Source organism: Narcine bancroftii, chromosome 3 (genome assembly GCF_036971445.1).
Source record: "Narcine bancroftii isolate sNarBan1 chromosome 3, sNarBan1.hap1, whole genome shotgun sequence".
Lineage (NCBI taxonomy): Eukaryota > Metazoa > Chordata > Chondrichthyes > Torpediniformes > Narcinidae > Narcine > Narcine bancroftii.
Window position 1 is genome coordinate 302,844,380 of NC_091471.1, and position 17,003 is coordinate 302,861,382.

General features: G+C 42.4%; 1 long non-coding RNA gene across 1 annotated transcript in view; it reads left to right on the forward strand.

Moving 5' to 3' along the window:
- The window catches only part of LOC138756540 (uncharacterized), a 73,844-nt gene extending 57,648 nt beyond the window's left edge, over positions 1 to 16,196 (forward strand). The window contains exon 4 of the long non-coding RNA XR_011353141.1: positions 16,137 to 16,196. This is a non-coding gene — a long non-coding RNA (uncharacterized lncRNA). The remainder of the gene's footprint in view (positions 1 to 16,136) is intronic.
- Positions 16,197 to 17,003: the final 807 nt, after the last annotated feature.

Consider the following 17,003-nt stretch of genomic DNA (forward strand, 5'->3'; position numbering starts at 1 on the left):
TGAATTGGTGCCTGTACAGTTGTGAGGTAATTCCAATTGTAAATTGTTTTAAGTACCTTTGATAGGTCGAAGTATTTTGTTTCTTTAACACCAAGTTATATGTTTCTCCTTGGTTCAAGACAGCTGACAAACGACTGACAATGGAAGAGAGCATATGACTTATGGACTTCCCTTTGTCATCCTATGCCTGGTGTTATGATAGGGCTGGGATGGTAAGGGGATGTGCAGCTGTCAGTTACTCCATCAGTCTCACTACTCAAGATGTTCTGAGTTGGTACATTTAACAACAAATGTATCAGCAAACTTCCTCTTTTCTTTATGTCTTAGATATGAAGCAGCAAAACTGCTGATGAGACCAAAGGCAACTATTTCTCGTGAACGACCTCTGTCATTATTGTAACCCAGTAATGCATTTAATGTCAGGAGCAGGTCATTCCTGATTTGACCACTTCTTATCCCAAAGGAAACTGAGGCGGTTTTGGAAATTTTATTTACAGGACCAGAGATCTAAGTGGGGAATTCCTGAAAAGCTGTGTCCTCAGCCCAACCTTGTTCGATGGTTACTTTCCACAAAGATCAGAGGTGGGATTGTTCATTCCTTGATGCACATTGGACAATTCTGTATGTAACTCTTCAGAATGAGGGTCCTCCCCCCCCCCCCCCCACCCACCCACTGAATTCCTCCAGTAGACCACATGCTGCTCTGAATTCTAGTAATCTGCCATCTCTTGCATGGCTTGAGAAAATGAAGAAATGTTCAGGTTTGGATGGTGTGAACCATGGAGATAGTAGATGATAACCATCTCTGACAAGGAGAAGTAGAATTACTTGCTCTTTACAATAAATGGTTTTGAAAGACCTCAAGAATGAATACGCTGTTTACATCCGGTACCGCACGGATGGCAGTCTCTTCAATCTGAGGCGCCTGCAAGCTCACACCAAGACACAAGAGCAACTTGTCCGTGAACTACTCTTTGCAGACGATGCCGCTTTAGTTGCCCATTCAGAGCCAGCTCTCCAGCGCATGACGTCCTGTTTTGCGGAAACTGCCAAAATGTTTGGCCTGGAAGTCAGCCTGAAGAAAACTGAGGTCCTCCATCAGCCAGATCCCCACCATCACCAGCCCCCCCCCCCCCCCCCAACATCTCCATCGGGCACACAAAACTCAAATCGGTCAACCAGTTTACCTATCTCGGCTGCACCATTTCATCGGATGCAAGGATCGACAACGAGATAGACAACAGACTCGCCAAGGCAAATAGCACCTTTGGAAGTCTGGGAAAACAACCAACTGAAAAACCTCACAAAGATTAGCGTATACAGAGCCGTTGTCATACCCACACTCCTGTTCGGCTCCGAATCATGGGTCCTCTACCGGCATCATCTACGGCTCCTAGAACGCTTCCACCAGCGTTGTCTCCGCTCCATCCTCAACATTCATTGGAGCGACTTCATCTCCAACATCGAAGTACTCGAGATGGCAGAGGCCGACAGCATCGAATCCACGCTGGTGAAGATCCAACTGCGCTGGGTAGGTCACGTCTCCAGAATGGAGGATCATCGCCTTTCCAAGATCATGTTATATGGCGAGCTCTCCACTGGCCACCGAGACAGAGGTGCACCAAAGAAGAGGTACAAGGACTGCCTAAAGAGAGCTCTTGGTGCCTGCCACGTTGACCATCGCCAGTGGGCTGATATCGCCTCAAACCGTGCATCTTGACGCCTCACAGTTCGGCGGGCAGCACCCTCCTTTGAAGAAGACCGCAGAGCCCACCTCACTGTCAAAAGACAAAGGAGGAAAAACCCAACACCCAACCCCAACCCACCAATTTTCCCTTGCAACCATGTCTGCCTGTCCCGCATCAGACTTGTCAGCCACAAACGAGCCTGCAGCTGACGTGGACATTTACCCCTCCATAAATCTTCATCCGCGAAGCCAAGCCAAAGAAAGAAACAATAAATCTACTGCATTCGGGTGCTCTCTTTGTGGCCTTCTGAGAGACTGGATGCAAATGGGAGATGGCTTCATTGAGCACCTTTGCTCTGTCTGCATCAGTGACAGGGATCTCCCAGTGGCTGGTCACTTCAATTCTGCTCCCCACTCCCATGCCGACCGTGGCCCTCATGTACTGTCCCACCAAGACCACTATAAATTTGAGGAGCAACATGATTTTCTGTCTAGGCACCCTACAACCAGATGACATTAACATGGACTTCCCCAGTTCCTGCTACCTAACTCTCCATTCTCCCTTCCTTCTCTTTATCTTCTTCTCTCCAGCTCTCCACCCCCTTCTCTCTCCATTCACCTCTTCCCCTTGTTTGCTGGTGTGCTCTCGGTTCCTTATCCATTCTATTGCCTCCTGCCTTGGGGCTGTGCTCCTCCCCCTGCCCTCCCCCCATCATTTTGTTTGAGCGCTTGCCTGCATTTTGTTCTTTGATGAAGGGCTCAGGCCCAAAATGATGGTTATGTATCTTTATCTTTGCTGTATAAAGTCCACTGTTTGATCTGCTGAGGTTCTCCAGCGTTGTGCTTTTACTTCAACCACGGTGTCTGCAGACTTTGGTGTTTTACTTCACAATCAATAGCTTTACCATTGTAGAACCTGATGCCAGAAGCATCCTGGAGGAGGGGTTGGGGTTCTCTGAAAAGCTAACACTTAATGTGTAAACACTAAGGCTACAAGACCAAGTGGGTATCTTGTGACAGGTGTCTCACCTGCCTTCTAATGCCAACTAGGTCCATGAGGCATGAAGTAAAACAGAAGTACTGGAGGAACTCAGCAGGTCTCACAGCGATCAATGTTTCAGGCCTGTTATGGATAAAAAAAGCAGGCAGGCTTCTGAATTACTGTTGGCCTGTACTCCTCCCCCTGCTTTTTACTTATACCTTGAAGAAGGGCACATGCCTGAAATGTTGGTTATATATCTTTACCTCCTATGGATGCTGTGAGACTTGGTGAGTTCCTCCAGTATTTCTGTGTTTTAACAAAAAGTAGAACACTCCTCACCAGCAACAACCAACAGACATAACAGCATTGGGGAGGAAGAAGCCTGTTTAACATAACAATATAGGGTCAGTGTTTGCCATTTGCAAGATGCAATACCCAACCACACCAAGCCCTCTTGGCCTGCAGCTCTCACATCAAGCTCTTCATGTTAATGCCGGCTATCAAATACCTTTCTATTGAAGGGTCTCTGACTTGAGAAGTTAAATCCTTTTCTCTCTGCCACGAATGCATCCTGACCTGCTGAGTATTTCCAACATGTTCTGTTCAGGTTTTAGTTCAGTTAATTTGTCGCCTAATACCTAGCACAGTGAGAAGGGTTCTTCTGCAAACAGGCTAACAGTTTATCTCTAACCATTATTTCTTTCTTTGGCTTAGCTTCGCGGACGAAGATTTATGGAGGGGTAATGTCCACGTCAGCTGCAGGCTCGTTTGTGGCTGACAAGTCCGATGCGGGACAGGCAGACACGGCTGCAGCGGTTGCAAGGGAAAATTGGTGGGTTGGGGTTGGGTGTTGGGTTTTTCCTCCTTTGTCTTTTGACAGTGAGGTGGGCTCTGCGGTCTTCTTCAAAGGAGGTTGCTGCCCGCCGAACTGTGAGGCGCCAAGATGCACGGTTTGAGGCGATATCAGCCCACTGGCGGTGGTCAATGTGGCAGGCACCAAGAGCTTTCTTTAGGCAGTCCTTGTACCTCTTCTTTGGTGCACCTGTCTCGGTTGCCAGTGGAGAGCTCGCCATATAACACGATAACATTTTTCTTTGGCTTGGCTTCGCGGACGAAGATTTATGGAGGGGGTAAATGTCCTCGTCAGCTGCAGGCTCGTTTGTGGCTGACAAGTCCGATGCGGGACAGGCAGACACGGTTGCAGAGGTTGCAAGGGAAAATTGGTTGGTTGGGGTTGGGTGTTGGGTTTTTTCCTCCTTTGCCTTTTGTCAGTGAGGTGGGCATGTAAAACACACAATTCAGAATCAGGTTTATTGTCATGAACATGTGTCACAAAACTTGTAATTTTGCAGCAGTAGTTTGGTGCTTTATAGGTGCAAAATTTGCTATAAATTTAAGTTCTGTAAATACACTATTTAAATATAAATTTACAGAGTATCAGAATCAGAATGTATTGTCGTGAACAAGCTCCGGAGAAGCATCATAGTGCAAACATTCATATTACAACCATCATATAGCATTGCTATAAATAAAAAATATATAAAAATAATAGTGCCTGAAAAGTAAGGCAACGTCTTTGGTCCATTGATTATTCAGGAATCTGATGGCAGCGGGGAAGAAGCTGTCCTTGTGCCGCTAAGTGCTCGTCTTTAGACTCCTGTACCTTTTTCCCGATAGTACAGAGCGAAGAGGATGTGGCCTGGGTGGTGGTGGGGGGTCTTTGAGGATAGAGGCTGCTTTTTTTGAGACACATGTAGATGTCCTCGATGGAGTGAAGTCTGGTGCCTGCGAAGTCAGGCCAAGTTAACAGCCCTCAGGATGTTGTTCTTGTCCTGAGAATATAGGATGGCAATGAAAAGAAAGGTCAATTGGCACCAAGCAAGGGCAGCATGTTAGCAGTGTTATGGGTAAAAACTCAGCAGGTCAAACTGTACTTTTATGTAGCAAAGATAAAGGTACATAGCCAATATTTTGGGCTTGAGCCCTTCATCGAGGTATGAGCAAAATGTAGCGCACGGTTCAACATTTGGGATTTTAGCCTTTTGTATGGTTAGTCAATTGAGAATTGTGACACATCATACTGAGGAGTTAAAAGGCAGAGGAGGTATAGATAGGACATTTTATATCATCTGCAGAACTTTCAATATGAAATTGTGCACAGCAGGCTGTTAAGAAAAGAATAAAAACTCATTGAATATAGGGGAGAATCAAGTGGGATCCTGATGTACTCAGGGGCAAGAAGCAAAAGATAATATCTGATAGGTGCTTTCAAGATGAGAAATCTGTTAGTGGTAGGATTCTGCAGTGTTAACTCCTTACAGCAGAAGAGAGGGCCAATGTCAGAAGCCCAAAATGCTGGGCAAAACGTCATGGTCTTAGACAACAGCCTGCCACAAAAAGGATTGGTTTCTGAATCTGTCATGATTGGAACGTTGCAGAGCACACGTGTAAATCTCACAGCAGTTTCCAGAGTCACTTGTGGCGTTGAATAGTTTTCCTCTTCTACCTCTTAAAGAAACAACAGAACCTTAAAAAAACAAATATTACAGGGTTGAAACAAAAGTAGAAACACGATGCTGGAGAAACTCAGCTGGTCAAACAGCGTACTTTATGTAGCAAAGGTAAAGATACATCACCAATGTTTCGGGCTTGAGCAAAATGTAGGGTGGCTCCTGAACAAAATGGTGAAGGGGGAAGGGCAGGGGATGGAGCACAGTCCCAAAGACGGGATAAGGGAGGGAAGGTACACCAGCAAATAGGGGTGGGGGGGGGGGGAGGTGGGGATGGCTCTGTGAAGGAAGAGGGAAGGTTATGGGGTACATACAGGAGCCTGATCATTGTGGGGAAGAAACCGCCTTTAAGATAGTTGGTGCATGATTTTACATCATAAGCTTCTCACAATGAGAGGAGACCAAGAGGAGGCATCTAGAGTGTGACAGGTCTTTCAGTACACTGGGTGTTTTTCCCGAGGAAGTGGGGGATGTAGAAGTTTGAGGGAGGGGAAGGCTACTTCCATTATGGTCTGTGTTGCCCTCCATACGTCCCTCATTCACTGGCATTGGCTCCATAACCTACAATTCCATGGACATTCTTGATACTTCATAAATATGAGTGTACCTCCCTCCACATCCAGCCAAACAGATCCCTGAGATGTCTTGATCTCTTTTTGGACTTTATAACTTTTAGAATAACAATGGCGAGATGGTCTTGTTTCAGCAAAATGCTGCTCTCTTCTTAGGAAATCCTGCAGGCTTTCCTTCAAGCCACTGTTCTGGTTTTCTTACAACCAATTGCCATAGTAACACAGGCTGGCTGTCATAAAAAGTTTTAGAATTAATACTGTCGATGCAAATGAGATTTTGCTATCTCTGAAATTTCTGTCTGTCTGAAAATATGACAAATCAAGCCAACAACATTGAAAGATCAATGCAAAATTGGCAGGTGGAGTTGGTTGCAAGATTTCAGTTTCCCCCATTTTTTTTTGCAACCTCCTTTCACCAAAGGTCATTTAAGTAAAAAAATTGCCCCAAATAACTGCTAATTGGTGCTAAATGCTGTTCTTGTGATATGGTTAATAATGTTAATGTTAAATGGTTTTCCATTGTGGTTTTGAATGGTGTTTTTAATCATTTCATTGTGTATTTGGAATGAGATGCGAATCTCTGCAAAACTTGATCACACAAGGGACAGGCAAACCGAAATCATTGATTTATTGGAACACTGCAGTTTTCCTTAGGGAAAACCATGTCTTTTTTACCCCAGCTCTGCATTCACAGAGCCAAATCCCACCCACCTTCCTTCCCCCCCCCCCCAACAATTTTCATCTTTTCTTACTCCTGGCCTCCACTGTGACTGTGTCAAAAAAAAAAATTGTGTCATGTTTCAGCAAATACTAATTATATTTTTATAAAGAATTCACTGTAGTTAGCTACAAGGCTAAAACTCTATGCTTTTTAAGCCTTCTAATGTGACACCACAAGTTACCACACCAGGTGACACCAACCCTAGTAATGCCACTGCTGGCCTTTTCTCCATATCTATTTAACTCATTTGTCTGTTGGCCTGTATTCCTGTTGCTCCTTTTAATTCAGGCGCTGCTTGCTCTTCACTCAAGCCCAAAGCGTTGGTAATGTATCTCTACCTCGTATGAACCCTGCGAGACCAGCTGAGTTCCTCCAGTATTTGTGTGTTTTTACTACAATCACAGCATCTGCAGACTTTCATGTGTAGCAAACAAGAATCCGCAGATGCTGAAGGCTCAGATAAAAAAAAAGTAAAAATAAATAAATAAACAGGCAGGCACATAAATAAATTAATAGGCAGATAAATAAATGGATAAATAAAAAGAATGAATGGATAGATGAAATGAAATAAAACTGCTATCCTAACTCATTGTGACAAGGAGCATCTGTGGAGGCAAAAGTGTTGTGTGCTCTGTAGTAAAAACACAAAAGTGCTGGAGGGACTCAGCAGGTCTCGCAGAGTCCATAGGGGATAAAGATGCATAAGCAACATTTTGGGTCTGAACCCTACTTCAAGGTATTTTTTTACTACAATCACAGGGTCTGCAGACTTCCGTGTTTCACTTCTGTGCTCTACAGCATTCCCTCCTGTTGTAATGGGATCAATCTGCTGTACCACTGATTTTTAACATTAAATTTTACACCATCTGCTGATTTTTCTTTTGGAAAGAGGACATTCCTGTCCAAGAAATGTCACAAGTTGAGAGAGCCAGAAGCCTTTGTGAGTTCCCACTGTGAAGCTTGTAATGGAGGTTCCTGTGTATAATGCACTGGTCCTATGTCCTAAGAAAGTGGTGGAGGGGGTAATGTGGGGGCAGGAGGGGTGGTGGTGGTGGGGGGGGGGGGGGTGGAGAAGGTTCTGAAATGATTGAAATATGGGTCAGATGTCAATGCCTTAATTTATGAACCCACATATTTTGGTACAAGGTTTCGTGATTTCACACTGTGGCTGTTATATTCTGCAAAAGAACAGAACTGTTTTGTGTAGCAACTAGCTAATCAATCAGATAGTGACATTTTTAAAACTATTTATTGCCCACATTCCTTACCTTTTTTTTAAAAAAAAGTGAGTAATTGGCTCATTTTAAAGTTGTAAAGGAAATTCAGAATACAATTAATTTCTGTGTTGCTGCTTAGTTTTGGCACACCATTTTTTTATGTTCGACAATAATTATCGTATCAGGTTTAAATGGGATGTCTGTTGATTTAATGGATATATCTGGCATAATTTCATCAATGATGCAACCATATTAAACTGCCTCTGATTGATGGGAGGCTGAAAGTTGGAACTTGGCTTTTCCTTTCCTGGGTTTCAGCTGCAGCAGGATATTGGAAAAGCACAGACTGCCTTTTGTTCTTTAGTTAAAAAGGTAAAATAAGTTTTGGAATAAAGTAAGTAGTTTAGCTTTTTTTGGGGGGGATGGCAGTGGAATATCTAATATTTGAGTCATACAGCCAGAATAGGCTCTTAGGCCCATCTTGTCCATGCTGATCAAGTTGTCATTCTAGCTAGTCCTGCACTCGTCTGCATTTGCTCCATATCCTTCCAGACCCTTCCTGTCCACTTTACGAAAGTAGAGCGTTCCTATGAAACCTTTCGTAAGCCAAAATGGCGTAAAAGGGAGATGCATTCAGAATCAGAATTTATTGTCATGGACATGTCACAAAATTTGTTCTTTTGCAGTGCAATCTCAGTGCGAACATTTATATAAACCACCGTACAAAATAAATAGTGTAAGGAAAAAGTTAACGGTAGTCTCTGGGGTCCACTGTTCATTCAGGAACCTGATGGCAGAGGGGAGGCAGCTGTCCTCCTGCTGTGAGTGTTGACCTTCAGACTCCTGTACCTTTTTTCCCCAATGGTAGAGAGTGAAAGGTGGGGATCCTTGAGGATAGAGGCTGCTTACATAAGACATCGTCTCTTGTCCTCCCTCTGAGTGGAGAAAATTGCTCCCTATGCCCTTCTTAAATTTTTTCCCTGGCGTCTTAAACTTCTGCCCTCCAATTCCAGAAAAACCTCTCCTGGAGCAAAGATGATGAGCATTTACTTTATTGGTGCCATGATCCTGTCCATGTTATGATCTTATAAAGCACTATAAGGACATCCTTCAGCCGACTGCACTCCACGGAATATAAAACCCAGCCTATCCAACCTCTCCCCACAACTCAAACCCTCCAATCCTGCCAACAGAATGGTGAATCTCCTCTGCACCCTTTCCAACTTCTTGTCTTACTGATGCAGACCTCAACTAATTCCAATCAAAGAAGCAAAGAGAACCATGTGTTCTCAGAGACTGGTATTTGTCCTCTTCAGGTAGTTGAAGTGAATAGTGTTGAGTCAGAGAAACTTCCAAACATACAATGTGATGAAAATCAAAAGAACTACAGATGCTGTGAAATAAAAATAAATGGTGCAGGAAGAAAAGTTCAAATTTATTGTCACAGACATCACATACAACTCTGAGATTCCTTTTCCAGCAGGCCAGGCAGAATTTCTACTTTTTTTTAAAAATTTTTTATTTTTCACACCATAAATCACATTAGCCATGATATACACTATTTCTTTTTCACACATATACAGTGACTTTTTCTCCCCCCCCCTCCTCCCAAGCCACACCCCCACCCCCCCCCCCCCCTCTCATCCATTTTAGGTATACAATCTAGGTTGCATTAAGCCAGTCAGACAATGTTGTCATTCAACAAAAATACACCAGAAATTCTACTGAGTCCATTCTTTTCTTTCCTTCTCCTTCCATCAACTTAGGTAATGTTTGTCCCCGGTAGGTTTTCGCTATTGTATTTAATGTAAGGCTCCTATACTTGTTCGAATATTTCAATATTATTTCTTAACCTATATGTTATTTTTTCTAATGGAATACATTTATTCATTTAAATTTAGTAGTTTCTTCCTTTTAATTTGGTTATGTATTCCATTAATATTTAAAGTCATATAGTTCAGCGTAGCCCTTTTATATTTTGTTTATCTTCTCTTTCCGTTTTTCCATCATTACCTTTCCTCCTTTTCCATTTCTGTTTTCTTATTTTCAACTCTTTATAAGACAACATTCCTACAACATCCAACATTTTCCTTATTCTCCTATTTCTATCTTATTTATCCCCAATCTCCCCTTCCCCTCCTGAGTTGTCCTTTATCCCTTGTCGGACAACCACATCTCCCCTCTCCATTTGGATTTGCGAATCCACTCGCAAGCGTCAACTGATTTTGCAGTGACCGCTATTTCCCCTCACCCCGCCCCCCCCCCAGAAAAGATTTCACTTTTCATATGTCACAAAGGTCACTCTTTTAATTCCCTCCTTATTCTCTCTATTCCATTACCTTCCCTTATTAATTCTTGTCTATACTATCTATATTTTCCTCTAAGTACAGATACATTCACGTATGCACATTGTCTCTATTCACTCTTATACCTCTTTACCCGCATACATATCAATCGTGATCATTTTTACTCTCATTACCCGTCTTCATCCCTCAGTCTATTTTTGTCTTTACCCACATACATATCAATCGTGATCATTTTTACTCTCATTACCCGTCTTCCTCCCTCAGTCTATTTTTGTAATTGTTCTGCAAATTTTCGTGCTTCTTCTGGATCCGAGAATAGTCTGTTTTGCTGTCCTGGAATAAATATTTTCAATACCGCTGGATGCTTTAGTATAAATTTATACCCTTTCTTCCATAAAATCGCCTTTGCTGTATTGAACTCTTTTCTCTTCTTTAGGAGTTCAAAACTTATATCTGGATAAATGAAGATTTTTTGCCCTTTATACTCCAGTGGTTTGTTGCCCTCTCTTACTTTTTCCATTGTCTTCTCCAGTACCTTTTCTCTTGTAGTATATCTTAGGAATTTTACTACAATAGATCTTGGTTTTTGTTGTGGTTGTGGTTTAGAGGCCCATACTCTATGTGCCCTTTCTATTTCCATTTCTTGCTGTAGTTCTGGACATCCTAGGGTCTTAGGGATCCACTCTTTTATAAACTCCCTCATATTCTTGCCTTCTTCATCTTCCTTAAGGCCCACTATCTTTATGTTATTTCTTCTGTTATAATTTTCCATTGTATCTATTTTTTGAGCTAGTAGTTCTTGTGTCTCTTTAGTTTTTTTATTAGATTCCTCCAATTTCTTTTTTAAGTCTTCTACCTCCATTTCTGCTGCTACTGCCCACTCTTCCATCTTGTCCATTTTCTTTCCCATTTCTGTTAAGGTCATCTCTATTTTATTCATTTTCTCTTCTGTGTTGTTTATTCTTTTTCTTAAATCCTTAAATTCCTGTGTTTGCCATTCTTTAAATGACTCCATGTATCCCTTAATAAGAGAAAGTACCTTCTTTATCTTGCCTTTCTTTTCTTCTTCTATTTCACTGTACTCTTCCTCTTCCTCTTCTTCTTCCTCTGGGTTGGCCATCTGTTGTTTCTTTGGTGCCCTTTCCTTCTCTTCTTTCTTGTTTCTATTGTCTTCTGTGGTCTCTTCTTGCTGCAGGTGTTCTGCAGCTGTCGTTGCCGGCTGTGGAGATCGACTCCCCAGCTGGTCCCCCCTCCCGTCGGTGTGTTTTTTTCATTCGCATCGTGCATGCGCGATTCCTCGCGCATGCGCGGTTGCGCACTTTTACTCGGCTCAGCGAGCCATTTTTGTAGTCCATTATTTACCGACCTGAGGGAGCGGGTTTCTCTCTCCGCAGCGGGCCTCTTCGGACAGGTAAGGCCTTCACCTTTTTCCTCCTTTGTCTTCTCTTCCTCTCTTCTTACCGTTGCTTTCGATTTTTCTTTTTTTGTCGCCATCTTCTTTCCACCTTTATACTCACTTTTCTGTAACTTTTATTTCTGTGCCTTTGTGTTTTCCTTTGTTTTTCCCGACTTTTCTGGAGAGGGCTGGAGTTCACCGTCCGGCCACTACTCCATCACGTGACTCCCCTAGAATTTCTACTTATTGATAGTCAAGAAAAAATGTGTATACAAAAAAGAGAAATGTGAACAAAGAAAGAAGTGCAAACAAACAAAATTAAGGCATTCAACTCATCAAGTCTGGACTGCCATTCAAATCATGGCAGATGTATTTTTCCTTTATGAGGTGAAGTTGCTTTGGTAGGTTCCACAGAAAGGGAGTGAGTGAGTTCGAAGGGACCAGCATTGTTTTGTTCCCAGTCTGAGATCTGTCTGCACAGGAAGGCCACTTTTAACATGCTCTGCTACAAAGAAAACAGCCGATGAAACCCACAGTGCTCACTTTCCAGCCTCAGAGATGAACTTCTCCTGGTCAACCTCCAAAGTGACGTTCAACGTGGCAATGACATCATTGACACAAGGTCCTTGCAGAAATGCCCACTCGGTGCTCTGAAATTGTACATTTCATCCCAGGACCTATTGCAATCATTCTACCTTCAAATCTAGTAGAAAGTCAACTACTACATTCACTTTGGAGTAATCAAAATCAATTTGAGTACGACAAGTCAATGTCTTCTCAATTATACTCCTGAACATAAAACCCTGAAGAAGGTAGTAGACACATCACAGGCAAAGCCATCCCTATTATTGTGGACGTCTACAGGGAACGCTGTTGTCGGAGAGCAGCAGCAATCATCAAGGATCCACACTACCCAGCACATGCTACCATCAGGAAAGATGCCAGAAGACTTGCACCACCAGGTTCAGGAACAGCTGCTATCCCTCCAACATCAGACTCCTCATTAGCATGGATAGCGTAGCAGATGGCACAATGCTGTTACAGCGTCAGCAATCAGGACCGGGGTTCAAATCCTGCACTGTCTGTAAGGAGTTTATACGTTCCCCAAGTCTGCGTGGGTTTCCCCCACCATTCAAAATGTACCTGGGATGTAAGTTAATTGGGTATAATTGGGTGGCATGGGTTCGTGGGCCTAAATGGCCTGTTATTATTGCTGTATGTCTAATTTTTAAAAAAAATAAACTCAATCGGGACTAATTTTAAGATTCTTACATTTGGCACTTCATTAATTTTTTTCTCTGTATAGCACAGTCAGTTTGTTTACATTTATTTATTTGTTTATGATGTATACGGTTTCTTTTGCACTACCAATAAATAGTAATTCTGCCTCACCCACAGGAAAAGAATCTCAGGGTTGTAAGTGATGTCATGTATGTACTCTGGGAATAAATCTGAAATCTGAAAAACTGAATCTGACAAGTCAACTTTCAAATGTTTTGGCAAATATAACTTCAGTTTTTTAATCAAATATTAATAAGAGCTCTTGTATTATTGAAAGAATTTGTCAAGAACTCCTTGTTGAGATCCAAGTTAATGACCATGAGTCAGAAAGCAGGCTGGAGATCGAGAATCTGGTTGTGTGGTGCCAGGACAACAATCTTGCTTGCATTGAATTCGCCCATCGTTATTGAATGAAGATCTACCGGGACCAATGCCTGAAGAGGGCGCACAAAATCAGTGAACCGGTGCGGACTCGAAAGGCCAACATGGCCTGTTTCCGCTCCGTAAATGGTTATATGGTTATATGGTTATATGAATGCCAGTATTAAATATATATATATTGTGGATGTAGACCACGTTGAAAGAATCAAAGGCTTGTTGATCCAAACCAAGGCTTTTATTAACTAGAAGACTGGAGCGTATCACATGTAGGTCGACCAGTCCAGAATGACCTGGTCTGGTTAGGAGCAATCATTTAAGACCTTCTAATAAGCGTGGCTGTGCTCTCAGCCAATCACAATCATCCGACACTACACTCTATACATATACACATTGGTGATAGAATCTGTACTATCACAATGGACCAAATCAAAAATATATTTTTCATTTGCAGAGCTGTGTTATAATCGACAAGCTTCCTTGGGATAGAACTAATTGGCTGAATATGGTGCACCAACAACAACCTTGCACTCAATGTCACCAAAACTAAGAAGCTGATTGTTGACTTCAGGAAAGGAAAGCCAGAGATGTAAAATCCAGTGATCATTGGGGGATCAGAGGTGGAGAGCGTGAACTAATTTAGGTTCTTGGGAGTCACTATCTCAGAGGATCTTTCCTGGACCTAACACATCAATGGCATTGCAAAGAAAGCACATCAATTCCTCTACTTCTTCAGGAGTTTGCAGAGGTTTGGTATGACCTGGCAAATTTTGTCAAAAAAAACTGCCAGAAACCCTGACAAATTTCTACATAGGTATGGTGGAATGTGTGCTAAATGGCTGTGTTACAGTCTAGAATGAGAACACCAATGCCCCTGAGCGTAAAGCCCTCCAAAAGGAAGTGAAAGCAGTAAAGACATCACAGGCAAAACCCTCCCACTAGTGAGTACATCTACAGGGATCGCTGCCGTCGGAGGGCTTCAGCAATCATCAAAGACCCACACTATCCACCACATGCTACATTCTCACTGCTGCCAACAGGCAAGAGGTATTGATGCCACAAGACTTGCACCACCAGGTTCCGGAACAGCTGCTACTCCTCCACCTCAGACTCCTCAATGACAAAGTCAATCGAAGACTAATTTAAGGACTCTTACTTGGGCACTTTATTGCTTTTCTTTGTTCCCTCTGTATTGCACAATCAGTTTGTTTACATTCGTTATTTGTTTACAGGTTTTTTTGTTTACACTGTGCACAGTTTATTTTTTGCACTGCCAATTAGTGGCAATTCTGCCTTGCCTACAGGAAGAAGGAATCTCAGGGTTGTAGGTGTTGTCATGTATGTACTCTGACAATAAATCTAAATCTAGTCTAGTCTTACTGTAAATCACACCGAATTTGAATGTCAAATCAGGCTTTGAGTATAATTATATTTGTCCAAGGTGCTTATATATGCCCATCAATCAGGCTTAAAGAAATGTTATTCCCATTAGGAATACAACTTGCTAAGTCATGAAAATAAATATCTTTGGCAGATCGTTCAAAGCTCCAGCCTGGCAGTTGCTTCGACCCTTATTCCTGGAACTCCAGGAAATGCACGACTGGAAGCAGTAATGTAAAGACAGACAAAAAGAAGAAAAGAAATCACACCAAAGGCATTAAATACCAAATGTGGCTAAATATTAGGTATCAGGAAAATTTCACAGACACATTCATCCAAAACTACAGATTAGTCAAAAACATACATCTCTGCTAAATGTTTTTCCCCTTCTCACAGATTACACTGGACAACAAATATTTTCAGAAGGTTTGCTGTATTATGATAGACAACTTCAAGCTGAACACAAAATTAATTTCAGATTTGTTGTATCATGTAGGAAGTTGGAGAAACATTAAATTAAATTTTATTGAATTTAACATGTTTAATCACATGATGATGCTGATATATTTGCAGTTGTTCAACTGACTTAAAAATGTTTTTACACTGATTTTCATTTGTACTCAGCATCTGATCCCTCACCTGTCAGTGTCTAAAAATAGTCAAACAACATTGATGGATTCCAGTTGCCCTGGTTCCGCTTTTCCGTGGGTGCAATGTCCTGGTGAAACCTTTCACCGTGTTCGTCACTGACTGCACCAAGATCAGCAGGGAAGACGTCCAAGTGCAAATGCAGAAAATGAATTTTCAATGACACGCTGCACTTCATGGTCCTGTAGCTTGGAGAATATTTAAAATATGACAGGAAATCACAAAAATAGATTATATCTAAAAGGCGGTAAGTGATAAGAAAATTCTAAGGCTATTTTTGTGATCAGCAGCCCAAAATCCATAAAACACACCCAAAAGTGTTCAGGAAGCAAAATCTTCGTTGTCCAATGATGTTTTTCTTATTTATTTTGGTGGGTGGTATTGAAGAAATGGGGCATTTGAAAAGTGTGATGAGAAACATGCACGGGCAGTGAGCTATTGGTGATTTGTGGGTGAGGAACTCATGTAGGCTGCGGGCTGCTGGTAACAAGGTCAAAGGACTCACACAAGGCTGAGGGCTGCTGGAGACTGGCTCATGAGAACTAGGTATGCCCATTGGAGCAGTGGAGGCCACCTCGTAAATATACTTAAGACAAGATTGGGTAGATTTTTACATAGTAGGGGGAATTAAGGGATATGGGGAAAAGGCAGGTAGGTGGAGATGAGCCGATCATCAGATCAACCATGATCTCATTGACTGGTGAAGCAGGCTTAATGGGCTGAGGTGGAGGAGGGGGCTAATCTGCTCCAGGGCAGATGCTGAGGGTAAGAGGGGCTCCTGAAAGGCCCTGGCACCCGAGTTCTTCCTCATCGTTTGGATCTGGGCTTGGGTTGCCGATGGTTTGAACTGAACTGGAATCTTGTGTGGCTGCGGAGGCTGCAGGACCGCTAGAGGTCAAACCATAGACACTCGATGACTCTGAGGGGGCTCTCTTTTGTTTCTCTTTTTCAGGCTTTAAGTGGCGCGGGGCAATGCTAATGGTGATTCTTTGTTTGCTTTATGGCAGACTAAAGATAATTTCCTGTAATATTAATTGTCTGTTTTATTATGTGTCAAGGAATAATTTCTGATCTGACCTAAATTAAGCAACATCCTTGAAGGGAAATGGACGGTCAACGATTTGGATCAAGAACCTGCTCCACAACAGCGGATAGGTATGGGTGGGAGAATGGGCTACGGGGAAATAAGTGGGGGAGTGGGGCTGGATGAGATTGTTCTGAGAGCTGACACAGACTTGTTGGCCAAATGACCTCTTTCTCAAGAAAATTTGAAATACATGAGACTTGCTTTCACTCCGTTTCTGTGGAGATGCCCTGATGAGGTGGGAACATTCAAGAAAAAAGCTGGATGGATATGGATAGGACAGGTGTGGAGGGATGAGAGGCAAAAGCAGGCAGGTGGAACTAGTATGGGTGGGACAACTTGGTTGGTGTGGGCAAGTTGGTCCTAAGGGGTTGTTTCTGTGCCTGTATGTAATGTTTTCATTTAAGATAATTACCTCCTTGGTAACCTTTCATAAATACTTTCCCAATAGAGGGCAGAATTCTATTTACAGTGCTTGGTTTAGAAAGACATCTCATTGTGACTCAGAGTGCCTCAAGCTGTTTTTGCATTACGATTTGGTTTCACGCAACAGGGTTTTGCCAGATCAACATGAATTGTTTTCTTTCCACTAACTCTGATTTGTTTTAATAAAGTTAACAACATTTTTTAGTGCTGGATGAAAATGGTAGTGAAGTGATGTAATTAGACAACTGAGAGGCCATTATTATCGGGGTTTCTTCTCCTCAATTTAATTTCCTTCCTCTCGTTTTCTTCTTCCTAGTAGTCGTGTGGAAACTTCTTGCGTTATCATTCCTGCAACCCTCCCAGATCCATAAACCCAGCACTATTCTCAGAGATGGATGGTGGGTGGGGGTGATAA